Source organism: Quercus robur, chromosome 10, assembly GCF_932294415.1.
Source record: "Quercus robur chromosome 10, dhQueRobu3.1, whole genome shotgun sequence".
Taxonomy (NCBI): Eukaryota; Viridiplantae; Streptophyta; class Magnoliopsida; order Fagales; family Fagaceae; genus Quercus; species Quercus robur.
Genome location: NC_065543.1, coordinates 20,852,074 through 20,879,491, shown reverse-complemented (window position 1 = coordinate 20,879,491; position 27,418 = coordinate 20,852,074). Strand labels below are relative to the sequence as shown.

Sequence of the window (27,418 nt, the reverse complement as noted above, 5' to 3'; positions counted from 1 at the left end):
TTGAATTGGTAATTTGTAAATTGGGGGTCTAAACGTTCAAGGTGTTTTATACACTTATTGAACTCTCACTAGGATAGCCCCAGAAAGCACTGGGATAAGGTCAAAATTCCTATCCCGACGTTTTTTTTCTCGGCGCTTCAAACCGCCGTGGTTTGAATGTCGGTATAGGGTTGCCGGACCTGTACCAATGCTTTTCAGACCCAGTTCCAGCATTTTTACTTGTGTCGAGATAGCCTTTACGAAAATATGAATATAACCTATACTAGCGCTTTTGAAAGCGTTGGCATAGCACTTGAATGAACATATTTTAAAAGGCCTATACCAACGCTTTTGAAAGCGCTGGCATAGGTAGTACCTATTCCAGCGCTCTTAAAAGCGCTGCTATAGGTCTTAAATGAATAAAATTTAAAAGGCCTATATCAATGCTACTACCTATTCTAGTGGTTTTCAAAGTGCCGAGATAGGTCTTTTTAAAAAAATTAAAAATTTAAATTTTTTTTAGCACCTATAATGTACCTACAATACATATTTTCCAATACCCATTTTATAGCAATTGTAATGAACCACAATTCATATTTTCCAATAGCAAATACAATACCACATTAAACCAAGAAACTAAATATATTTAATTACACCATATCAATAATTACATCCCAAATGTCTAGAATGTTATACACAAAATAATACATCTCAAGTGTCTAAAATGTTATGAGGCGCACCTACACTACAATTTCACCATTGCACATTGAGTTTCAAAAATGTAAGTCACAAAACAAACAACACTCTTAATAGAAAACACTCCACCTTTTCTCTCCATGCAAGCCACCTACTTGCTCCAAAACAACAACCCACCACAGCAGTAATTTAGACACATCATTTTACAATTAAAGGGAATTAAGAAGCAGATTTTACTCACCCCTTAGCAATCCCACTGTTTGCCCATGGAAAGAAAGTAAACTTCAAACAAGCTACCACTCCTGCAAAAGCAAAGTGACCATTTATAAATATAGAAATAATTGCTTCACCAATTGGTTTCTACTTTCTCAAGATAATTATTTATGATGACAACTAATTAGTAGCATTTAATTTGATAAAATATCATATATTTCAATGGTGCAGGATTTCCTGCACACAAGGGAACAGTTCAAGTATCTATATAATACGCACTGGACTACTGTATATCAAATATACATGATATGTGTAGAGTGGGTTTGTCTGAGTAATTAAAAAGTCTCTAGAAGAAGAAGAAGATCTACCACTGCCAATGAGCTCTCCAAGACCTGCTAAAATGGGATCTTTGTGCACTGTTTATGACTTTTTACACTTACACTAGGAGTCTTAGTCTATGGTTATTGCCAAGAAATCTTGCTGTTTATTTTTGGTTTGGTTTTGTGGACTCAACCATTGCAGTGATTAGTATCATTTCATTTTTATTTAGTCCTACTTCCATTACAGCAAAAAAAACTTCAAAAAAAAATCCAAATACAAAAAACAAAGAAATTAATTAATACTATAATAAGAACAACAAAGACAGGATAAGTACTTGATCTTAGTTTTTACTCTTTTTTGGCCATGACTTCAGTCTTTGGCATAGAATCCCTTTGAAGGATGGAGATTTCCTCCTTCAAATGCTGTGGATATATTTACTTTTTCTAGACCTCTTCATTCAGTTTCAGTAACAGTAATGAGGGTTGGAGGTGGATATGTATGGAGATTACATACACTATCATGATGAGCAATTGGCAATATAACTCATAACTATAATTGCTATTGGATTCATATGTTATTTGTACTGCTCATTTTGCATCTATGTTCATCAAATTTTCACTTGCTTTGAACTTTTCCATTCCCAAAACAAAGAGAGAAGGAATGAAAATTCCACTAACATGAGCACTAGCCTAAACACCATCTTTACCAATTACAACTCCAGCTTCCAATTCAATATCACAAATTCTGTCAACACAGATGGAATGATATCAAAATTTGATTGATCCAGATAGGCTTTTCACTTTTTTATGACGGGTTTTGCTTGGTTTTGTATTTTGTATCATGCATAATTGGTTGTTGTACATTTGGTTGGAGTCAGTGATATGCTATTGTTATGATGAATATTTGTGCATAGTACTTTCAAATGATCATCTAAACAACATTTACAAGCAATAAAATTTTAGTGTTTAAACAATTTACAATTATTAGCACATGAGAGATAACATTATTCTAACAGTAAAACTCCAACATTACTTTTTTTTTTTTTTTATAGATTAAAAGTTCTGCTTTTAAACATAATTGCCATTGAACTGTTCATGTTCTTTTCCCAGTTAATTGAAGTACTTTTATTAATTTATTGTCAATATTCCTTCCCAAATTCAAATCCCAGATTCTATTTCTAGAATTCTCTTAAAATAGTAGTGTCTAAATACAATATAATTTTTCCTTTTAGGGTAAAAACAGCTTCAAAATAAAATTGCAATATTCATAAATAACAACAAATCCAATTTGGGAAGTCAAAATAGCCATAATTCACCCAAATATATCACATGATTTTTTTTTTCATGATTGGTCCTGCATGATGGTCACACTTCACATGTCAATTGTCAAATAATTATACATTATATGAAACATTATTCAGTAACTTTATTGTTTCTAGAAATGGATGCAGGCCAACCAAAAATAAAAATGAGGGAATTAATGGAAGAAAATCACATTAGCAAGTATTCAGCATTCCAAAAAATATAAATTAATGAAACTGTGATTCCAAAAAATATAAATCTTTCATTTTTTCTTATTTTGGGTTGATGATTTTTTCTTTTTTCTTTTTTTGGAATTATTTAGAGACTCGTAAATAAAGGGTGGTGAATAAGATTGTGGGTTCAATACTCATTTTGTGTGTAAACTTATCACTTAAATGCAATGGTTTTAATGCATAAGCAGTCTGTACCATGAAGTTTATAGCTGCCACACAAAAAAAACCCACAGAAACCTGTGATTTTTTTATACCAATTAAATGCACCAGCAGGTATATTGTCATGTGTTCTGTGCATTGTCTATACCTCCCTTGCTTAAGAAGTGTCCAACAATTACATGTGATAGGAGGGTCCACTCATGGTAAATAAACAGAGCCTCAAATTTTATAATTGAGTAGGTGACAGATGTCTTTAACATATAAGACAATTTTCTCCTAAACTTCTCTGAGCTCAAGTGGGATGGTTTGAAGTAACTACCTAGCTGGTAATCCACTTGGAGTGGATACTTTATCTTTTTAGGTAGCTGATGGGCTTAATGGAATGGCCTTTTTGCCACAAATATAAGTTTATATTATAGATAATTGTACTTTTTTTCTAATGAATCCCGTGCATTGCAGGAGTTATCGTCAACAAGTGGAACAAGAGTTTATATTGATTTGGACATTCCTAAGACTAGTAAATTCAAAGATCAGTAAGTGCTTTGTTTTAGATTCGCATTTTTAATGTATTTTCAGTCTCTACAATACTTTGTCTAATATCTTCATGTAATATAACAGGCTGGTGGAAAATAACTAACCAATAGTAAAAATGACAAAGCAATTCAAACCACAAGTGTCAATTCAAGAAGAGATGAACATCAACAGAAGAACCACAAGTGAAATAACAAAAATTATGTGGGACTTTGATAGTGAGGTAAGGAATAAAAAACCTTGAACAATAACATTGTGTCCTTAACATTGCTTTATGTACTATAGACCTGCTTTTACAAAATTTAACTATATAATTATGAATTGATTGATATTAAATTCAATTTCTAGGAAACTATCTTTACCTATCAAGGAAAGATTATAAATAGAAAATTCTGGTAGGTACTTTATCTCTTGCAAAGTATGTCGTCAAAAGGTAAAGTCAAGAGATAAATTTTTATGGTGCGACAATTGCAACAAAAAGGCATGTTTCCCAATTCCAAGGTACACAAAATGAAAATGTTTACTTTTTATATTAAAATATACAATAACTAATATGATATTAACATTATATATGTCATTATCAAGTATAGAATTCAATTAAAGGTTGAAGATAGCTCAGGAATGGCCATATTCATTTTATTTGATTCAGAAGCAGAAAAATTACTCAACATATTAGCAAAAGGCCTTTTGAACAAATGTTTAGAGGTGAGAATATGGAAGATAAAATTAGTATTTAATATTTATTAAACTTTACTTGAGTGTACAATTTGAAAAATGTTACTTTTGTTAGGTGCCCAAAGAAGTCGTCCTTCCTATGTAAATAGAAAATCTAAATGGAAAACAATTTGTTTTCCAAATACAAATAAATGACTATAATCTCAAGTATGGATGGGAATTCTACACCGTCAAGAAAGTTTTTGAATCTTTTGAAGAAATTGACAAAGCAATTCAGCTTAATAAAATGACAGAAGTATGTATTCTTTAATATAGAAAAATTACAAATATGATATTTAAGATGTATATGTTGTAATACATTCCTCAACCTGTTCTATTACCAGGCTTACATCAATGATACTTCAAATGAATGTAGCATCAACTTATCAACTGAACAAGGTGGTGATTGTACAAAATTTCAAAAAGTTGATGTTCAAAGCAATGTGCAACTCACACCAACATCTGTACTCAAGGAAAACAAAATGACATATTCAAGGACTACTACGAAGCAACAAAGGAAGAAGATACAAAAAAACACTTTAAAGTTGTCTTTCAATTTATTTGAAATATTGATTAAGTAGTTCTTTAAATTTGTGTTGATAAGTTGATGTTAAGTTTAGTAGTTAAATGGTTATACAGTTTGGTTTTAATGGATTTGTGATTTTGGTACTAAAGACATATTGGAACAAAGGAAAATTTTCTTCTTTTACACACAGTTTGGTTTTAAATTGAAATAGGGAGGAATGAAACTCTTATATTTAGTTATCAGAGGATACAACTTTACTTCAAAGTTTTTTTCTAAAGCAAAGGATATCACAAGTTGACAATTTGGAAGCTATATATTCTTGAAGGAAAAATGCCGAAGGAAATTAGGAAGGTTATAAGCAGCTGAGGTAGTGCTTATTGGGTGCATAAGCCTTCTTATTCTGTGGACCATAACATGGCAACCCCTTCTTATCTACATGCTTGTCTTCATGATATGCACAGTTTGTTTTTTTTCTTTTTTAGTTTGCATTTAAATTAAATTTAACTTTCTGGGTTATCTCAAGCTTGGTTTTATATTTAGTTTAATTGTTTGAGTAAGTAGTTTTGCACCAAAAAAAAAATGATGTCTAGAATGAATAATATGAGTTAATGTTTCTACTATAGTTGATGCTCATCTTTTGGGACAATAATGATATTTTATGTCTTTTTATTATGGATATAATATTTATTTTTAAAAATTAGTAGCGTTCCCATACATCACACGAGTTAGCGACTAGTTATTATTATTTTTAAAATTTGTTGTTATCTTTAGTTATTTGCTTATGGATTCTAAATTAAATTTACAGAGAAACCTCGTAGGTGATACAATGAGTGAAGCTACAATGCTTGGGCCTAAATCTGATAGCAAAAGGCCAAGAAAATCATAGAAAAGTCAGCATGTAATTTCAACCACTTCAGCTGGTGCTAATGGTGTGTCATCTTCACCCACCACACACAAAAAACAGTAGAGATAATGGTTAAAATTTTGAGCATCAAGATCTGATCAAGAGTACTGGCCCTAGTTATGAAAAAGTAATCAGTTTGACGATTCCGTTTGAAGCTATGTTTGACAATCAGTTTGAATCTAAGTTTCATAAGTACACAAAGACTAGGAAAGCTAGGGTATATTTGCAATTTTCTTTTGTTGCCATGAAAATTTTACATTTATTACTTTATCGCTTTAGATTTAAGATTATTGTGGAAAAGTTGTTAAAAGTTATGTTATAGAAAGAACGCTTTGAGTTGTTAACAGAAGCCCAATTGTAATAATTTATAATTCATTAATCTCAGTTTTTGCTATATAGAATAAAAAGAAGAAAAAAAGTAAATTGCAAATCAAATTATCCATATGATTGACAGAACTTACTGTTATCAATGGTGACACAAAGGCATTTGTAATTTTTCCGACTAATGGCAAATATATGACTAGCAACTACTTCGTTATATCCATGTCAGAAACTAAAAGAGTCACGGCAAAGGGCATTCCCCACTGTTCATGCTAAGCTATAATAACACCAAAAGCACAGAATGACTTTCATGTCAAAGTGTGAAACCACAATCCAGTGATTTGACTGCACTCAACACAACTCTATACATTGTAGATATGCACATTGGCTACAGACACTTACTCAACAAATATATATATAAACTGAATTTGGTTTTGTAAATGACCAATTGTGAAGAAAATTATGTACACATAATTCAAATGGTAAGAGAAAGCAAACCTGAAGTGCCTTGGCAACAGTTGTCAACTTAATTATTTTCCTAGACGCAAACTTCTCGCCAGCTTCTTGAGTTAGTCTTAGAAATGTTTGCAATATGGCCACCGTCTAAAGGTAAAAACCATATATAGATATATTAGAACCATCAACACTTTTAGTGCTGTCTGAAATTTTAAGTTAAATTTTTCTCGCACTAGTAAAACTAAGCCCCTAACCCAAACATGAAATGAAAAATCAGCAAGGGCTTCACCTACCCAATTTCTCATTCTTATGCCACTAAACTCCATTTTTTCACAATAAACTGACCCTCCTAAACAGCGCAATTATGACCCAATCCGAATCAACAAAATCTACTGTCAAGTTTTAGACAGCCCTAAACAAAAGAACTTATCCATGAACTATTACAGTATAAAAATGTGAAGGTTACAAGAAATGCTGAGCCAAAGAATGAGTATTTGGACATAAAGGAGACTCTAATAGTGATGAATCCAATATTTCAAATTTCCCAATGTCCAGAAAATTTCAGTTTTAAAATTTTCAATTTTGAAAATTCGCAGAAAGCAAATAGGCTAGGCTAGCAAAAAGATATTTGATAGCAGTAAGACAATAGTTAACAATTAGAAAATATTTTCATAGACATTGCCTCTAGCAACAATTTAATTCTTTTGGTAATTTGCAGAAACAAACATTTGAATAGCAACAAGCCAATGGGCAGCCATTACGATCAGAAAATATTTTATTATTCTATGTTTTTAACAACTTTGCAGAGACAAAAATTTGAATAGAACTAAGCCAATTTGCAGCAATCACAAAATATTAAATTATATAATGCTTTCAGTGACTTGATTGCAAATAATTTCAAAGATTGAAGAAGAAGAGTAGAATTTTTCAAGTGTTGGCATAGTGGTTGGTGAGATTAATTTCAACTATTTATTTCAAAAGCCATTAAACCAAATTGTAGCATTTATATATATATATATATATATATATATAATCAATGGAATGATGTTCAATTAAGTATTCATACCAGGAATACTCTCTCACCCATGGCCAGAACGAATATTATAAGAGAATAGAAGAGGATATAGACTTATTGAGAATTGATTTCAACCCATGGAACGTGGCTAATCTCGATCCGCAAATTGTCTTCAAATTTCAAATTTGGGGCAACCATAAATCATCGCTCATTGTCTTCAAATTTGGTGGGCAGATGCACCAGGTTCCGGCGCCCAACCACTCTGGCAAAGCTACCAAATTTACATGTTGAATTTTAAGGGCAATGAAGTATTGAATTGGTCCCGGACCAATACAATCGGAGCTTTTGGAGGGAGGGAGTGTTGAAGTAGAAGAAGAAGAAGAACCATTCTCCAAATATTCACTGCCACTGCCACTGCCACTGCCACTGGGTAGGTCTTCAATACGTACCACGCCTTATTATGGACGGACGCTGGCACACCTGGCAAATACCTCAATTTCTGACAGAAACAAATGGTCAAGTCCATCCAATTTGAGTATTCTCAACGCTAGAAATAATGATATTATATTGTATTGTATTGTATTTATGTAACTCCCATAACGTAAAACTCACTTCCTAGAATTTTTTTTCTAAATAACAATAAATATTAAAAAATTTAGTTAATTGTCACATTTCAAAACAATGTTGAAAACTAGTATCTCGAGTGTCTAAAACTCGAGTTCCAAGATAAAACTCGACTTTTTAAGTCTCGATTTGTAAATGGATTAGTTTGAAGTGAGAAAAAATCAAGCTGAAAATCGAGTTTTAAAGACTCGATTTCCATAAATTGAATAAAAACGCCGCTATAGGTCTATAAAACGTCACTATAGGGCTTAAAAACGTCACTATAGGACTCCTTAAACCTATACTTACAAAAAAAAATTTTGCAGGAAAACGTCACTATAGGGCTTTAAAACGTCACTGTAAGACTTAAAAACGCCACTATAGGTTAAATTTTTTTTGCATGAAACTCAAGTTTTAAAGACTCGAGATATATGTGGCATTTTCAAATTCACAAAGCGAGTCTTCTAGGCTCGAGTTCTAATATCGATCTCGAGTTTCTAAAACTCGAGATGCTACTTTCCTTAATTGTTTCAAACGTTGCTTAACTTACTATTTTGAATGGCTGAAGACATCTGTTATGCACAATACCTCCACTTCCTATGCATCTTACTTTCTTCATTTCACATATTTCAAGACAGGGAAGTGGGAACTTCTTCACATTCACTACACCACATCAACTTCAACTTGATGTCAATCAAATTATCATATAGCGACAAACCAACCCATGATGGGATGGGAATTTCTTTCCTCCATAGGATTCGATTGTTAAGCTTTTCAACACCTTTTCATATTTATCTTTATCATACTTGTCCGCTGCTCTAGTATAATCCCAACTTGAATATTTCCTTTTCTTTTAATTTTGCACCTTTGGCTTTTTCCTCATCTGCCACGTAATTTAGTTGACGTCTCCTCTGAGTTTTTTTAAAGGACCCAATTCTTCTATGCAACCACCTTCATCTCCACCCACAACAAAATATGACAATGTTTGAAGGCAAGTCAACCACCCCATATTTTTAGGTGTTTCGATAATGTTATCACCATAATGCTTGAAATAATCATGATAAAAATGTCTCAAGTTAATCAAATTGCTCAACTCTTCTGGAAGCTCTATGAATTCACCGCATTTTTCGATTCTTAAAGTTAGCAAATTGTAGAGTTTGGTGATGGGTTTTTGTAATTTCTTAATTTTAGAATGTGAGATGTGAAGAAGCCTTGATGATGCCAAAAATTGTCAGTGAGCCGCATGGTCCTCACGTGCTCTAGACAGAACCTGCGAAACAAAAACAAAGAAAACCTTGTAGAGAGTATCGGTGTGGTACCAACCAAATACCCTCTGAAGGTTAAGTTAAAGAACTTTCACAACTCTAGAGTGCCAAAGATGGGGTAAATTATGTGTACCTTAGTTTGTGAGGGTTTTGGGGTTCTTATAGTAGCGTAGAGCTGGCATTCGTTTCTTGGCAGAGAGAGTCTTTCCATGTAGGGAAGATCCTCATAAATGCATGTAATTGGTAGGATCCTTTCCTTATAAGGTTTCCCTTGATTAGGGTTAATCGTGGGGTGCAAGATATTTCCTTGTATAGATTTCTATGGGGTTTAAGCAAGGCCATGCTAGACTCATCATGATCTTTATTCCCGTTGGCTTCTTTTACTCCTGTCTGCTTCTCTCTTCTTGTCAGCCTAGGAATCCTCATCATCTCATGTAGATACCGTCAGGTATTGAGGTGATGTCGTCGACTTATGGCGTTGTCAATTCCACACTACTTCACACATGTATAAAGCTAACGGGCTCAACGGATTCGTCAGCTTCTTTTATTTCTTCCTAAAAACACCCTTATCAGCTGCCCCCTACTCCATGGCTTCGTCAGCCTTAACTGATGGGTCGTAGAGTGTAGCTTTCCTTTTGTTATTTATCCGTTGGAAAAATGGGTGCTCATTAATGGCTTCTTTGAGCAGATTTTATTTAATGCTAAGACACGTGGCATAGGCTACTTGGCCTCGTTTCTGAACAAATGCATCACTTCGTTTCCCGTGCTCTTTTGCCCTATATATAGTTCACCACCTCTTCTCATTTTCCCTTATTCCATCTTTACTAATCTTAAATGAAAGAGCTGTCATTTCGTCAACTTTGCTGCTGTCAACTTGCTAATCCCGTCACCTTCACGGAATCGTCTACTATTCTTGTAAGTTCTCTTCTCTTTTCATTCATTTTTTATTTTCATTTTCCTAGTTGGTCGTCACTTTTATAGAGAGACCCGTCAAATAGGTTCTTAGAATGCCTCCGTCATTTGTAGGTGAATAGATGTCAGGTGATAGAGAAGCGACGAGTGAGCAGTCGTTGTCAATCCATGAGGGATCAGGCTACAACGAAGTTTACGCATCAAGCCATGGGCCCAAGGAGGGCTTATCCTAGTCGTCAAAGAGGGAATCATCCGCCCATTCTCCTGATGACGAAGAGGAAAGTTATAACAGAGAGGAGGAAGGAGAGGGAGGAGAAGATGAGGAGAATGAGGAGGGTTGTAAGGGAGAGGATGATGAGGATGAAGGTGAGAGCGATGGGAGAGCTTCTGTGGGAGGAAGTTCAGGAAGCCCAGGGGATACTCATACTCATCCCTTCATCCTTCTTGCAATATGGATTGTCAATGATTTTAAGCCAACGATGACAACCAAAATTTTTAATAACTTAAGGGATCATTACCAAATCCCTGATAACATTCCAATTCGTCTACCCAGGAAGTTTGAAAAGTGCTACTCTAGAAAGACCACAGATGTCGACATGTATGACGCCATGTTCGCGGCAGGATTAAGATTGCCTTTGACGGCACTACACCATCAGTTGGCCATTTGCCTTGGTCTATCCCTCAGCCAAATTGCCCCAAATGCTTGGAGGATATTCATAGGGTCTGAAATCCTCTAGGGTCGTCTTAGTAGGGGGAACCATTAGCTTACTCTGGACGAGTTCTTTTGGTGCTATAGACTCCAACATATCTCCTCATCTTAGGGGATATATCATTTTGCAGCGAGTAAGAAGACACTTAGGCTAGTGTCGAACATGCCCGACTCCAATAGAAATTGGAAGGGATGAATTGGGTATGTCATCGGGAAGAGTGGATGAGGATGCCTCATGGTTTTGACAATACTTGGGATATTGTTAAGGATTCAAGTCTAGCACCGTATTTTCACTTTTTCCTTATTTATTTGTTTAAGTGTTTAACGTCACCTACTGTTTCTCTTTTTCAACTAGCGTTCATCCATGTATAACCAACGAGTAGGAGGCTTTCATCCGTCGGGTGCTTGAGATCCCATTTGACGAAAGGAAGTGCAAGGACCTAATCACCCTTGACACGTTGCACGCCTATTGTGGTGGTCCTGAGTCGACTCCTGCAGCTCGTAGACTAAACACGTACTCCCGACGGCGTAAGTTCCTATTCCTTTGCTTCTTTCTTCCCGTTGTTCTTATTTTCGTCTGCTTATCTAACGTCCGTCTCTTACCCTTTGCAGAAATAGAGGCAGCGAGGCAAAAAGCCTTGGTAAGGGCGTCAGCCATGGCGCACAAGCAGAAGGAGAAGGAGAGGGCCTCCTCGTCAACTCCCAAGGGCGTCGGCAAGGGAATGTCCAAGCGAAAGAGTGACAGGAAGGATGACCATCCACTCAAGAAAGGATCAAGCATTCCTGCTGTTGACAAATAGCCAAAGCAATCGTCGCCTCCCAAGCCCAGCCATGGAGCTAGTAAAGGTCTAATGACGTCAACTGGTCTCGTCACCCAGGGAACTGTACGTCGTCTTCTCACACATAAGGAACATGCCGTTGAGATGGTTGAGTCAATCGTCAAGGAGACGGACTTGGACCCTTATGCTGAGCAACTGACGAAAAACCTAGGGGCATCGGGTCTCTTCGACCTAGCCAGGGTATGTTTTTCTCATACTTTGTTCTATTTCGTATTTTCTTCTCTTGTTGACAGTTGTTTTTGTTTCTAGGCGTCGATACACACGAAGGTACTCCAGGATAGGTGCGTCGCCAAAGAGGGAGTGATCTATCAGCTCCAGAAGCATCAAGATATCTAAAAAAAAAGGAGATGGATTAGAACAAAGAGGCCATCCGCACCCTTAACAAGGAGCTGATGGCTATTACTGAAAAACTAAAGCAAGAATCCATTCTCCCAGAAAAGGTGCAGGAGGCCAAAGCGAACCTAGAGATGGAGTTGACAGCCCTTTGGGAGTAGGTAGAGATAGCTAGGGATGACGCCATGGAAGAGTTCAAGGCTTCCTAGCCTTTTATTGATGCCTGTGTAGTCTATTATGGTGACGGGTTTGAGGACTGCCTGAAGCAGGTCAAGTCCGTCTACCTAAACCTTGACCTATCCAAAGTCACTATGGATGACTCGTTGCCGACGACCCCTGCAGATGACGACACCGTTAGTAAGGAAACTACCGACTCCACTCATACAAAGCAGGGTTTAAAAGAAGACAACGTGGTTCTTGCCCAACCTGCTCAGGAGAGACCCTTCACTCCTTTGATCCCATCTACCGAAGATCCTCTTCTTAACCCTTCTGCCCTAAATGCCTAGAATCCTCCTGCCAAAGATGATGAGAACCCTCCTTCTCAAGACACCCAGAACCTTTAAGCCTAGTTTTTATTTGTTTTACTTTTTATGCACTCTATCTTATTTTCAGACAATGTTAAGTGCCTTTCTTATTTTTAGGCCATGTTGTAAACACTTTCTTTTATTTATGGCGGCTATTTAACATTTTATATCCGTCACTTTTAGTATGCTTTTTGCTATGTATTGATCTTTATTTTGGGATATGCGTATGTCCATCCATCTTTGCGCATACATGTTAGGATGTACTTGTCCCCTAAAGGACTTGGTGAATAACTAGGATAAATCCGTCTACTTTGGTGTAGTCATCCACCTATAGACTTAGCAATGAACTCGTCCACTTGTGGACCTAAAAATGAACTCATCCACTTGGGGATCTAATAATGGACTCGTCCACTGGTGGACTCAATAATGAACTCGTCCACTTGTGGACTTAATAATTTCAAGGCATCCCCATGGGATGAACTCGTCCACTTGTGGACCTAATAATGAACTTGTCCACTTGTGGATTTAATAATGAATTCGTCCACTTGTGGACTTTAACAATTTCAAGGCATCCCTATAGGATGAACTCGTCCACTTGTGGACTTAATAATGAATTCGTCCACTTGTGGACTTAATAATGAGTTAGTCCCCTTGTGGACTTAATAATGAGTTAGTCCACTTGTGGACCTAATAATGAACTCGTCCACTTGTGGACTTAATAATGAATTCGTCCTCTTATAGACTTTAACAATTTCAGGGCATCCCTATGGAATGAACTCATCCACTTGTAAACTTAATAATGAACTCGTCCACTTGTGGACTTAATAATGAGTTATTCCACTTATGGACTTGATAATTTCAAGACATCCCCATGGGATGAACTCGTTCACTTGTGGACTTAATAATGAGTTAGTCCACTTATGGACTTGATAATTTCAAGACATCCCTATGGGATGAACTCGTCCACTTGTGAACTTAATAATAGATGCAATTTTGTAGAGACATATATTCATAAATAGGTCATATCTAAATAACTCCTCTTATTATGATAAATGCATGCGTAAGTAAAAAATTTTTCTTGAAAGAATAAAAAGTTGTCGTTTGGGCTTAAAAAGTACTGTAGATAGTAAAAATTAACTAAAAGTAAACTGGAAATGAGGAGTGTTGTTCTTCGTGCCGTTGTCTACTAGTAGTATTTCTTCAAGTGCTCCATGTTCCACGAGTGGTGCAACTTTTGCTCGTTTAGCATCTCCAAGTGGTAGGTTCCCTTCCTCTGCCATGAAGCGATCCTGTAGGGTCCTTCCCAATTAGGTCCTAACTTTCCCTGAAAGGGATCTTTTGTAGCGCCTATCACCTTTCTCAAGACGAGATTTCCAACCTGAAAGTCTCTGTGCCTAACTCTCGAGTTGTAGTGCTTGGCCATGAGGTTCTAGTACCGCACTAATCTTTGTTCAGCCACTACTCTGACCTCATCCACAAAGTCAAGCTGCAAGCGCATAGCTTCATCGTTCCTGCTCTCATCATGGTTTCCCACTCTGTAGCTTGTGAGTCCGACCTTAGCTAGGATGACGACCTTGCTTCCATATGCTAGTTGAAACGGTGTCTCTCCTGTAGGCATCCTTGCCATCATCCTGTACGCCCATAGAACGCTTAGCAATTCTTCCGAACATATACCCTTTGCCCCCTCAAGCCGAGTCTTGATGATTTTGAGTAAGGATCGGTTCGTGACCTCGACTTGTCCGTTGGCCTGAGGGTGGATGGGTAAGGAGTAGTGATTCTTGATCCCCAACTGTGAGCAAAAATCTTTGAACGAGTCGCTGTCGAACTGCTTCCCATTGTCTGAGATCAGTACTCTAGGTATGTCGTACCTGCAGATGATGTTCCTCCATACAAAGCTTCATATGTTCTTCTCTATGATGGTGGCCAGAGCTTCAGCTTCCACCCATTTGGTAAAGTAATCTATGCCGACCATTAGGAACTTCAGCTATCTTATCGCTATTGGGAATGGGCCCATGATGTCCAACCTCCATTGAGCAAAAGGCCATAGGGCCGTCATCGAAGTAAGCTCTTCTGAGGGCTGTCTGATGACTTGGCTAAACCTTTGACATTTATCGCATTCTTTGACATAGGCTTAGGCATCCTTCTACATGGTGAGTCAATAGTATCCAACTCGAATTAGCTTATGCAACAACAACCATGACCCAAAATGATTCTCGCAAATCCCCTTATAGACTTCTTTCATAACATAGTCTACTTCCTCGGGGCCTAAGCACCTTAGGTATGGGCGGGAGAAGCCTCTTTTGTACAAGACATCCTTTATCAGAACGAAACGTGTTGCTTGGACCTTCAACTTTCTTGTGGCCTCCTTACCGTCAGGTCATGTGCCGTCTTCCAAATAAGAAACTATCGATGTGGTCCAATTACTTCCCAAGTCTATTTCTTGCACTCCGACGCCATCTATCAAAAGGTAAGAGCTGAACAAAAGAAAGTACCTTATTAGGGATGAGCATGTGTTCTGCTGATGCGGCTTTCACAAGACGGTCGGCTTGCTTGTTCTCTTCCTTGAGGATTTGAACAAACTTGGTCTGAAAGTCACAAATCCATTTCCTTACTTGCTCCAAGTATTTCTTCATTCTTTCCCCTTTGCATTCGTAGTCACCATTCACCTAGCTTGTGACCACCTGAGAATCGCAGTACATAACCACACTCGTGGCCCCTATGGCTTTGGCAAGATCCAGTCCTGTCACTAGAGCTTCGTATTCCACTTCATTGCTGGTCACAAGGAAGTCAAGACGAACCATACACTCAATCTCATCCCCCTCTGGAGAACAAAGCATTATGCCTCCACCAGCCTGCCTGTTAGGTGATCCATCCATGTGAATACTCTATTAGGGATGTTCTCCTGCCCCCTTGCCTTCCATGTTGGTGAATTCCGTAATGAAGTCAACGACCACCTATCCCTTTATGGTAGTACGCGGGCGATACTGTACGTCGTATTCGCTTAACTTTATTGTCCATAGTGCCATCCATCCAGCCGCTTCAAGGTTACTCATTGCCCACCGTAGAGGCTTATCAGTTAGAACGACCATAGTATGGGCATGGAAATATGCCTTGAGTTTACAGGCTACGGTAACTAAAGCGAAGGCGAGCTTTTCCATATGTAGGTACCTCTCCTCTGCGCCACGGAGTGCCTAGCTAGTGTAGTACACTGGCTTCTGTACCCTATCTTTTTCTCTGACTAAGGCTGCAGTGACAGCAATTGGGGAGACGGCTAGATAGAGAAATAGGTCTTCCCTTGGTTAAGAAGGACTTAGCAACTGTGGGGATGAGAGGTATGCTTTTAGATAATCAAAAGCTTGTTGGCATTCGGGCGTCCACTCAAAAGACTTCTTCAGCGTGCGGAAGAAAGGTAGACACTTGTCTGTCTCCCTTGAAACGAACCTATTCAGTGCAACTACCTTGCCAATGAGGCATTGTACTTCTTTTGTGTTCCTTGGTGGTGCCATCTCCAGTATGGCTCGAATCTTGTCTGGGTTGATTTCAATACCTCTCTGAGACACCATGAACCCTAAGAATTTTCCAGCCGTCACCCCAAATATGCATTTTCTTGGATTGAGCTTCATGTTGTAAGAGCAGAGGGTGTCAAAGGTCTCCTTGAGGTCGTCTAAATGATCGTCCTCCATTCGGCTTTTCACTAGCATGTCGTCCACATGAACTTGGACATTTCTTCCAATTTGATGAGCAAACATTTTGGTCATGAGCCTATGATACGTTGCACCCGTGTTCTTGAGATTGAACGGCATTACCTTATAGCAGAAGAGGCCTTGGCTAATGATGAATAAAGTTTTCTCCTAGTCAGCTTCATCCAATTTAATCTAGTTGTAACCAACAAATGCATCCATAAAGCTCAATAACTGATGTCTTGTTGTTGAGTATACCAAGATGTCAACCCGCAAGAGGGGGTAGCTATCCTTGGGGCACGCCTTGTTTGAGTCCATGAAGTCTACACACATCCTCCATTTTTTGTTAGCTTTTTTAACTATCATTACATTGGCTAACTAGTCGGGGTAGTACACCTCCCTGATGAACACTGCATCTTGCAATTTACGGGCTTCTTCCGCTATAGCCCGGTCTCGTTCTTAGGCGAACACTTGTTTCTTTTGACAGATGAGGGCGAAAAGAGGGTGACACATTCAACTTGTGCACCATGACTGAAGGGTCGATCACGGGTATGTCTTCATGACTCCAAGCAAAGACGTCCTAGTTTTCTCTTAGGAATGCCATGAGCGCTTAACGGACTAGTGAACTAGCATGGGTGCCAATCCTAGTCATTCGCTCGGACTTAGAGTTATCGAGAAGTATCTCCTCCAATCCTTCAACGGGCTCTGCGACCGCCCTCTGTTCTTCAATGTTCCTAGTCTACAAGTGGTCATCCATCTCCAACATTGCTATGTAGCACTCTCGTGCTGCCACTTGGTCCCCATATACCTCTCCTACTCCATACTCGATGGGGAATTTGATCATCAGGTGATAGGTGGAAGTCACGACCTTCCATGAGTTGAGGGCAGGTCGGCCCAGTATGGCATTGTAGGTAGATAAGCAGTCGACAACGAGGAATGTAACATCCTTAGTACTTTGCTAAGGGTAGTCGCTGACTGTCATAGGAAATATGACTGCGTCGAGGGGGTATACCCTCGTTCCTCTGAACCCAATAAGCGGCGTGCTGGCTAGTATGAGTTACTCTCTTTCAGTCCTCATCTATTGGAATGCCGAGTAGTAGAAGATATCAACAGTGCTTCCATTATCAACCAGGACCCAGTGAGTATTGTAGTCCCTTACCTAAATACTAACAACGAGTGCATCGTCGTATGGGTGGTGGAGACATCGAGCATCTTCTTCCGAGAACCCAATTATAAGGTTGTTGACTAGCACCATTTTTGGGACGAAGCCTGTCAGCTAGACATTCTGAACCATCCTAAGTAGGTCTTACGGGCCTTCTTGAATGAACCTAGAGTTGTGGTACCCCCTACAATCATCCTTTTGTCCCCCATGGGTGGCCTAGAGCGCTCGTTATCCCTTCTAGCAACCTGCTCCTATGGTGGATCTGCCCTTTCTTTGCTAACGAATCGGTGTAGTTTCCCTTGTCTAATAAGGGTTTCAATATGTTGCTTCAGGTCATAACATTCAAATGTGTCGTAACTATGGTCCCGATGAAAATGACAATATTTGTCCCTGGACCTCTTACTAGGATCTCCCTTTAACTTGCCAGGCTACATCAAGGTCGTGTCACCCTTGATCTGCATCAACACCTAATCAATCGAGGCAGTCAATAGAGTGAAGTTGGTGAACCTTCCAGTTGGGGGTTTAGAGCTCCTGCCCTCCCGTTGGTCTTCGATTCTAGTTATCTTCCATCCCCTTTCGTACCGGGCATCTTCTTGCCTTTCCCTCTTCTTAGGTTTCTCCTCTTAGGCTAGTAGCGCATCCTCTGCGGTCATGTACTTAGTAGCTCGATAAAGCACATTTGTCATGGTCTTTGGGTCATTCTTATATAAGGAGAACAAAAACTTCCCCTTCCACAGACCATTGGTGAATGCAGCAACAAGTATCTTGTCATTAGCTTCATCTATCGAGAGAGCTTCCCTGTTGGAATGGGTTATGTAAGACCTTAGTGTCTTGTCCTCCCATTGCTTGATGCTTATCAGGCATGCAATGGACTTTTTATACATGTGTCCCCCGATAAAATACGAGGTCAACTGCGCGCTCAGCTCCTTGAAAGGTACCGATGGAGTTGAGTGTCAATCTATTAAACCATACCCTTGCGGGACCCTTCAGCGTAGTTGGGAAGGCTCGACACATGATCTCATCCGCCATACCTTGTAAGTGCATGAGGGTTTTGAATTATTCCAGGTGGTCCAAGGGATCCTTTGACCCGTCATAGGCTTCTATTTACGGTATACAGAACTTTACAAGAAAGGGGAACGAATTGATGGGTGTTGTGAAGGGTGAGTCCATCCGATGGACCAACTCGTCAAGGTCGTTTGACACCCGCCCCTTGAGGGCATTCATCATGAAGGCCATTCTTTCCTTCATCATCTGCATCTCCGCGACCATATGTGATGGTGCTGTATCTGTGATGGATGGACGGCTAGTATCTTGTAGCTCTGGTCTGCTCAAAGCATTACTTCCTTCTAACCCTTCTTGGTCCCTCCCTTCGACGCTGGTCCCTCTTGCTCTTCTCCATGACTGTTGAGCCCAGCATCCCTTTGGTGCAACTGTTCCTCCAGGTCGTGATTCTACTTAGTAAGGCATTCCACAGCTGCAGTTAGGGTATGTACCTGTCATTCAAGGGCAGTAATGCATGGTTCATCTCCATTGTTGTTGGTTGCCATTGAGCGAGTAAGTACCATCAACTTTTTATCTAGGAAGCGGTAATGTGACTTCTAGTCTACTCTTTCCCACAAACGGCGCCAATTGATGATGCCAAAAATTGTCAATGAGCTGCACGGTCCTCACGTGCTCTAGACAGAACCTGCGAAACAGAAACACAGAAGACCTTGCAAAGAATACCGATGTGGTACCAGCCAAATACCCTCCGAAGGTTAAGTTAGAGAACTTTCATAACTCTAAACTGCCAAAGCTGGAGTAAATTATGCGTACTTTAGTTTGTGAGGGTTTTGGGGTTCTTATAGTAGCGTAGAGCTAGCATTCGTTTCTTGGCAGAGAGGGTCTTTCCGTGTAGGGAAGATCCTCATAAATGCAAGTAATTGGCGGGATCCTTTTCTTATAGGGATTCCCTTGATTAGGGTTAATCATGGGATGCAAGATATTTCCTTGTATAGATTTCCGTGGAGGTCAAGCAAGGCCATGCTGGACTCATCATGCTCTTTATTCTCGTTGGCTTCTTTTACTCCCATCAGCTTCTCTCTTCTTGTCGGCCTAGGAATCCCCGTCGTCTCATGTAGATACCGTCGGGTATTGAGGTGATGTCGTCAACTTATGGTGTTGTCAATTTCACACTACTTCACACACATATGAAGCTGATTGGCTCAACGGATTTGTCAGTTTCTTTTATTTCTTCCTAAAAACACCCTTGTCAAGCCTTAAATGTATCAAATGCTCAATTGAATCTAGCAACTCTATTACATTGTCCCTAAATAACTTAACACATGTAAGCATTTAAAATTTGATAATGTATTTCCAAAGTAGGCATAATCTGAAACTAAGGTGCGCAATTTTGAGAAACCATCTCCAACAAATGAAATTTTTTGTGTTGTTCGGCCAACAAAGCGGAAATATAAACCTTGTATGTACATTATCCATTGAAGCTCTCTCTAAAATTAGAGTTTCAGATTTTGTAATTGAGAGTACAAGATCATGCACCAAATCACACATCTTGCAGCTGATAATGTTACCATACACATCCTTTCTAGCATCTTGGAAAAAGGAACTTGCCAACAAGATATTGAAATACATGTCACCAATATCCTCCATCACTGTACAACTTCCTTTAGATGATTCAAGGAAGCCTTTAGCCATCCAATGTTGAATAACTTCTTCCTTTCTAATGTTATAATCTTGAAAATTTGCACAATATGCAAAACATTGTTTTAAAGATGGTGTTGGAAGATGATCAAAGCTTAACTTCAATATCAAGAAGACTCTATTATTACCATCATCACTAAATCCCAAATTTTATTATATTGAATTGATAATCATTCACTTTTATCAAGTTTGAAGCACATTATTCCTCCTAAAACTCTTGTGGCCAATGGAACCCCTCCACATCTTTTAGCAATCTCTCTTCCAATAGACCCCAAATCTGAAGTTTGGGTAATTTTTTTATTTGCAAATGATCTATTTTCAAATATGGACCAACGTTCATCTTTTAATAATATTTCCAGAAAATGTTGGGATGTGTCCCTATGAGATTTGCAACGTTATCACTACGGATTGTTACAATAATATTATTTCCAATATTTGAATTAAAACCTAACAAGTAACTCCTTAATTTACTACATTCCTTATGATCTTCAATCCACACATCATCAAGTACAAGAAGATATTTATTCCCACGCAATTTACTTTGAAGTTCACTAAGTATTTCATCTTCATTCAAGTCTTCTTCAAGAGATTGATCTTCATCAATAAATTGAAGAATCTCACTTAAAACCTTTTAACATTAAAAAATTTAGTGACACATACCCATGCTAATACATCAAAATGTTTCCTTATTAATTCATTGTTATAAACATCTTTTGCTAAAGTTGTCTTTCCAAGACCTGCTATACCCACTATAGGAAGAGCAGAGATACATTGACTGCTTGCATTAGTCAACATGTTCACTATTTTTGAGACATCATATCCTCTTCCTACAACTTCTGAATCATCAAGGAAGGAGTCTAACCCTCTATCCAGGCTAATCTTGGGGATCTTATCCATAGACCCCACTCTAAGACCATTCTTAATTGTATCCAATAATTGATTGATGATGGTCTTCATTTTGTTTTCTATATTGAGGGGGGATGTGATAGGATTAGAGAGTGAAATGCTAACTACATTTTCCATTATTTGGTTTTGAGATTGTACCTTTTGCTTAAGAATCTCATAGCCAAACTCATCTAGCACATTGTCAGCATCATAAACTACATCTCTAAACTCCGCTAACTAGATCCTCATAAATTCATCAATTACGTGCCATTTCTCAGTGACATCTAACACAACTTGAATCTTGGATAAGGAGATAAGAAGCTCTATTAGCCCCTCCTTGTAACCCAAACCCAATCCAAAACCAATATGATCAATAACAAGTGATCTCACCTTGGCTAATAGTCCTTCCACTGCAACACTAAGGACGATTTTTGTGTTATATTCTTCGTTACTCTGCACAAAAGAAATTCGTATAAAAATAGTTTGCAAAGTGTAAGAGTATGGTTTTGTAAGAAATAAAAAATAAGCTATAGATAATCAACTGTGTGACAATTTTTTGATATTGGATTTGAGGAATTTTTTACTCTCCTTAGCATTGCCTAAAGTCGATGTCGTCTTAAGTTTTTTGTTAGGCCCCTTAATCTCTAGATAAGCTTTTGCATGAACACAATTCAGTCATTTTTGTAGAAATATCGATATCAAGACCTTCAACTTTTGTCAAGTATAATTTAATTCTTGAAGCTCCCCTAGGAAATTTACATTCACAAAACTTACATATGAAATAACCATCTTCTTCCTTTGCATACTCCTAAAATTGATCTTTCTTTCTATTTGTAGACACCCCATTTTACAACTTGCATTTAACCAATATTAAGGGCAAAACAATAATGTTGCACCAAGGGCATGATCGTAATTTCAACAGTTAGATCTTTAGATTTGTTATACAAAACAAATCTTAATGCTCCAACGATCACAATGGTATATCATGGGCCTTGATCGGACCACTTGATCAAAATTTATCTTACAAACAATTTTCAACGATTGTGGCTTATCTACACAATGGACCTAATCACGTCCTATTTTAAACATTTAATTTTGATTGGTTCCAACAAGAATTAATTTAAAATTAATTAAGTGTGAATTTTGATTAGATTTCATTCTATTTTATTATTTTTTAAGAAATAATTTTAAAAAAAAAGTTTTCCTTTTTGGCATCTTATCTGCTCTTTTTAAAAACAAATTGGATAGAGAAAAAGATATGGTCCATGAAAATTTTCAAAAATAACATAAAATACTCAAAAAACGTTACTATTTTCAGTAGCAACATAAATCACATTTTTGGTCTAGAAAACATTGAAATTTGGTTTTCTCTACTTTTGAAAAAGTTGTAGAGAATTGAATTTCACTTTTATAAATATCAAATTATTTAAATAAATAAAAAAGTAATAAAGCTAAGAATTTTGTAGTTGACTAACAGTACACTTCTCCAATGGAAGAGAGCATGAGTTCAAACTCCTATTCCCCACTTGTTGCAAGAAAAAAATTCATTAAATAATAAGAAAATTTATTATAATGTTTTACTTGATTCAAACAATTAAAATCAATAAAGTTCATAGCCAAGATTACAATGAAATATAATCTAAAAAAAAAAATTTACATCTTTACTCACCTTTTCAAACACTGCGCTTAATGTGACATCCTTTGATATTCAAGTTAAGATGATTTCCTCCTCCTTATCTTTGTTTGAAGTTGATGCACCCTTAAGTTTTTTGCTAGGTTCTCCAATTGTTAGAGAAGCTTCCTTTTGGACCTTTTTAGACTCTTTTGTACAAATATCAATATCGTGACGTTTAACTCTAACCAAGTGACATTTAATCCTTGTAGCATCCCCAACAAAAACAATTTCACGAAACTTACATCTGAAACGACCATTTAGTTCTTCAATATACTCCCAAAATCGATCTTTCTTTCGAACCATATTTCTTCTCTTACAATAAATTCATAAAGAATTTAATATTAGAATAATAATAAAAACTGATATTAAAAATGAATATGTAGAATAATAAAATAAATTTAAATAAAATAGATCTATAGAATAATAAAAATAAGCTCCGTTGTAATATGTTTTAAAATATTATATAATTATTTTATGTCTATCAAATCACCCTCAAGTTTTTTGCTACTCCTCTAATGGCTAGATATCACCATCAATAAATCTAATCCTTGAAACACATCCATCAAACTTTTCCTCTTATGTTGTTTAGTATGTTAAATTGTTAATAAACTATAATATTTAGCCAAGAAAATATAAAATCTATAGCATGAAAGATATGTTCACTTAGTCACTTGCTCTATTAGTTCACAAACAGGTAGATGCAGCAAATGGTCGCAGAGAGAAAGAGAAGAGGTAAATTCTGAGAACAATAGCATTATATTATAACGTGTTTTATATCACTCGCCGAAAGAAGATGGTTTTTTGGCTTCGATGTGTCCGGTATATATATGGGATGAGATTGTGATATATGTACATATATAAGAACTTAGTGAAATGCCATAGAAGTTGAGCTTAACATGTTATATTACATGCCTTTCTTTTTTGGATTCTAAGTTTAATTTGGTTCCTATGTTGGAAATTTTAGATGATTTCCAACTAACTACTATGTAAGAGCATCTCCAATCAAGGAAGTCAATACCGTACCGGAGGCTGTACCGGTTTAACCAGCGGTACGATATATTTCGGGTACCGGTTAATACCGGTGTACCATTTCGAGATTACCGCTAATATAGATATATATATATGTATATAAAATTTTAAAATCATAATTTTATGTCACTCATCTAATCAATAACAACAATAATAATATATACTTTAGAGAAACCAACAAGTTCATCAAAAAAAAGAAAAAGAAACCAACAACATAAATATATTTTAGTGTGTACCATTGTAGTTATATGGTGTAATATAGATATATATATATATATATATATATATATATATATATATATCCCTCTATGTGACTGTGGGTGGGTTACTACATACTGGAGTGGCCAATTAAAAACAAGTCCCATCAATTTACTTAACATTAATAATAATAATAATAATAATAATGTAAATATACATCAGTACATGTGCTTGATACCTTGGTAATAAAAGGAAAAGAAAGTACAAGGGCATACAAAAAGTTAAGAGCATAGGCCACGTGGTTGGTGGAAATGAATTGATACTAAAGACAAGTTTGAAAAATATTCAACACTTTTGAGTGTTTCATAATTCCACCTAACCATCTGACATCATTGACTAAATATTAGATAAGAAAATTTGAAAAACACAAAGCAAAAAGCACACGGTTGCAGTGCATTAGCAGTGGAGAAACTAAAGACGCTGGAAAAAAGAAGAAGAAGAAGGAGAATAAAGAAGTTGCAATGGCAGCTACAATGGAGAGGAATGGGATCTAAATTAGAAAAGGGTATAGAAGGGAAAAAAATGAAAGATTTGGAGCATAGATCTTAGTTATTAGGCACCAAGTCAGTGAGTCACAGACCCATTTTTCTCATCTTCTTCTTCCTTTTCTTTTTCTTTTTTCTTCTTGTTTGTACCGGTCCGAAACATCTTTACCGGCCGAAACAGCCAGATTTCGCCAATACGGCTAGTACGAGGCCAGTACGGCCGATATTTTTTCCGGTATGAAACAAGGGGTGTACCTGTACCGGAGCACTGGCCAGAACAGTATATACCGGCCGGTATGATACAAAATTGACTTCCATGTCTCCAATAGATGCTCTATCTCTACTTTTTGAAGAAAAAAGTTCACTGTTCACGCTCCAACAGCATCTCTAAACACAAAACTTTTTCAAATTTTTTTGAAGTTGCTACAGTAGTTCTCTTATTTTAGAGAACACTGTAGCATCTCCAAATCAATTTTTCTACTTAAAAAATTCATACATCTCAATTTAAAAAAAAAAAAAAAAAAAAAAAAAATTCTTTCTCTCTCCTCTCACAGCTACAAACACAACAATCTTTCTCTCAATCATCTCTAAACTCAAGTATAATCAGATTATCAGAATACAAACTCAAAAACACAATTTTAAAATTAATCAAATCATAATAATAACAGCAACAACAACAACAACAAAAAAAAAAAAAAAAAAAAAAAAAAAAAAAAAAGACAGAAGCCAGAAGCCATCTGACCCATCTGGACTACGTTAGGGATGAAGATGAGTGATGGCAATGACCCATCTCTCTTGTTCTTTCTCTCTATACCTCTTTTCTTTCTTTTCTTATCATAGAGAGCTAGTGAATGTTCTGGAATCAAGTAAAAGAGAGAGAGAGAGAGAGAGAGAGAGAGCTGGAGAAAAAAAGAGAGCTCGCTAGAATGTTCTTGAATGTGAGGGAGAAAAAGAAAATAAAAGAAGGGGTGGGGGGGGGGGGGGTAGAGATAGCCAGGACATGTGTGTGGAGGAGAAAAACAAGAAAAAAGAAATGAAAATGTATGGATGAGAATGAATTGAAAGAAAGGAAAAATAATATAAAAAATAAAAAATCTTAATTGAGAAATGCTACCACAATATTTTCACAATAAATTTTAAATAATAGATTGTTATTAGTTAATATTGGTGAGTAAAAAAATAATTTCAACGGTGGGTTCAAATTAGAACTAGTAACAACTTTTCACATAAGATTTTGATGTGATTCTTGTGAAAGTATTGCGAAAAATGTTGTGAATATAACACTTTTCATTGAAAAATATAATTGTTGGGAATGAATATAGGAAGAATACATGATGATAAAAAAAAATAAATAATGAATGAAGAAATAATATTTAAATGAGATAGAGAATCTGTTGGAAAGTATATATTAAAAAAGTGGATAGTTAAAAGGTAAAAGTTACTGTTCATTCTCCAAACAGTACAAAAATTTAGAGAATCTGCTAGAGATGCTCTAAGTCTACAAAGACTCTATTATCATAAGCCTCTACCAGTGCGTGATCAATCATTGGCCACCGCCACCCAAAAAGGCATTTTAGCACAAACATAATAATTTCATTTCTTATAGGTGTATTTATCCAAGAAAATAAAGAGACAGAGTTCAAACTTCTAGTTTTAAATTTAATGACTTGAATTTTTTTTCCTGTCTAATATATGGATTTGGAATCATTAATGATCAATTAAACTATTTATTCAACCAAGAAAAAAAATGGAAAAAAATGGACAAGATGAAAGAGATGTGAGAGTGCACTTACAGTAAGAGCATTAGCATCAGTATGTGTAAAAGTTTCCTTCTATTTTATAATAAAATCTTACTTTTTTTTATTTTACACGATCAATTTGTAAAAGCACTCACATCAGATTATCTATAATACACCCTCTTTTATTAAAATAATACTTTTTCACATTTTTTTTTTTTCCCTTACCCATACACGGCCCCACCACCTTACCTCACTTCTCTAAAACACTCTCTCTCTTTCTTTTTCTCCTTCTTCTTTCTACTTGCTTCTTTCTTCTTCTCCTTCTTTCTTCTTCTACATTTTTCTTCTTTAGCATCTTCTTTCTTTCTTCTTCTTCTTCTTTTTGTTTTGCTATTCTTTCTTTCTTCTTCTTCTTCTTTTTCATTTCTAAAAAATAATTCTTTCTCTTTCTCCCCCTCTCTTTCTCTATCAAATCAGTGCTCTCTTCAAATCTGAAAAAGAAAAATCTCTCTACCAAGCTTCCATGGCTCAATACACTCACTCACCCACTCTCTCTCTCTCTCTCTCTCTCTCTCTCTCTCTCTCTCTCTCTCTCTCTCTCTCTCTCTCTCTCATGGCGACGGCAAGCTTGGGTTTTGGGTTGATTTGTATTTTGCCAAATAGGTTTTCTGTTGTGTTTTATTTTGAGTTGATTTTAAGTTGGGTTTGTGATGATTTTCATTAATTTTGGGTTGATTGTGTTTGGATTAAATTGATGTTGTATTGGTTGGTTGTGGTGGTGGTGGTTGGTTAGTTGTGATGGTCAGCATCTTCTTCTTCTTCTTGTTGGCTTTGAAGAGTGGGTAAGAGAGAGTCTGACAACACAAGGGAGAGGAGAGAGAAAAAAAAACATAAAATAATAAATAGAAGACCTATAGTAACTGTGCATATGCACGGTTATTATAGCAATTGTGTATAAATGCACAATTTTACACCCACTGATGTGGGTGTCTTTTTGCTCAAAATGTGTAAAATGAGCAACTTTTTCTATTTTGCAAGACTTTACACGTTCTGATGCTAATGCTCTAGTAGCTTGAAAATAAGTAGATGCAATGAACGGAGTTCAGGAAGAGCAAGAGGAAGAGAGAAGGTAATAAATGCCTGAAAAGAATAAGAGGAAGAGAACTTAGAGAAGAGAATAGAATAGAAGTAATGGTGTTTGCAATGTATAACTTTGCTAACATTTTCCTTCGCTTTCTTCAGTTATTGGAA

General features: G+C 36.8%; 1 long non-coding RNA gene across 1 annotated transcript; it reads right to left on the bottom strand.

Moving 5' to 3' along the window:
- Positions 1-602: 602 nt before the first annotated feature.
- LOC126703496 (uncharacterized) lies at positions 603-7,931 on the bottom strand. The gene is made up of 3 exons (XR_007648104.1): positions 7,421-7,931; positions 6,397-6,501; positions 603-977 (listed from the first exon to the last, which is right to left on the bottom strand). It is a non-coding gene; the product is annotated as an uncharacterized LOC126703496 (long non-coding RNA).
- Between the last annotated feature and the right edge of the window lie 19,487 nt (positions 7,932-27,418).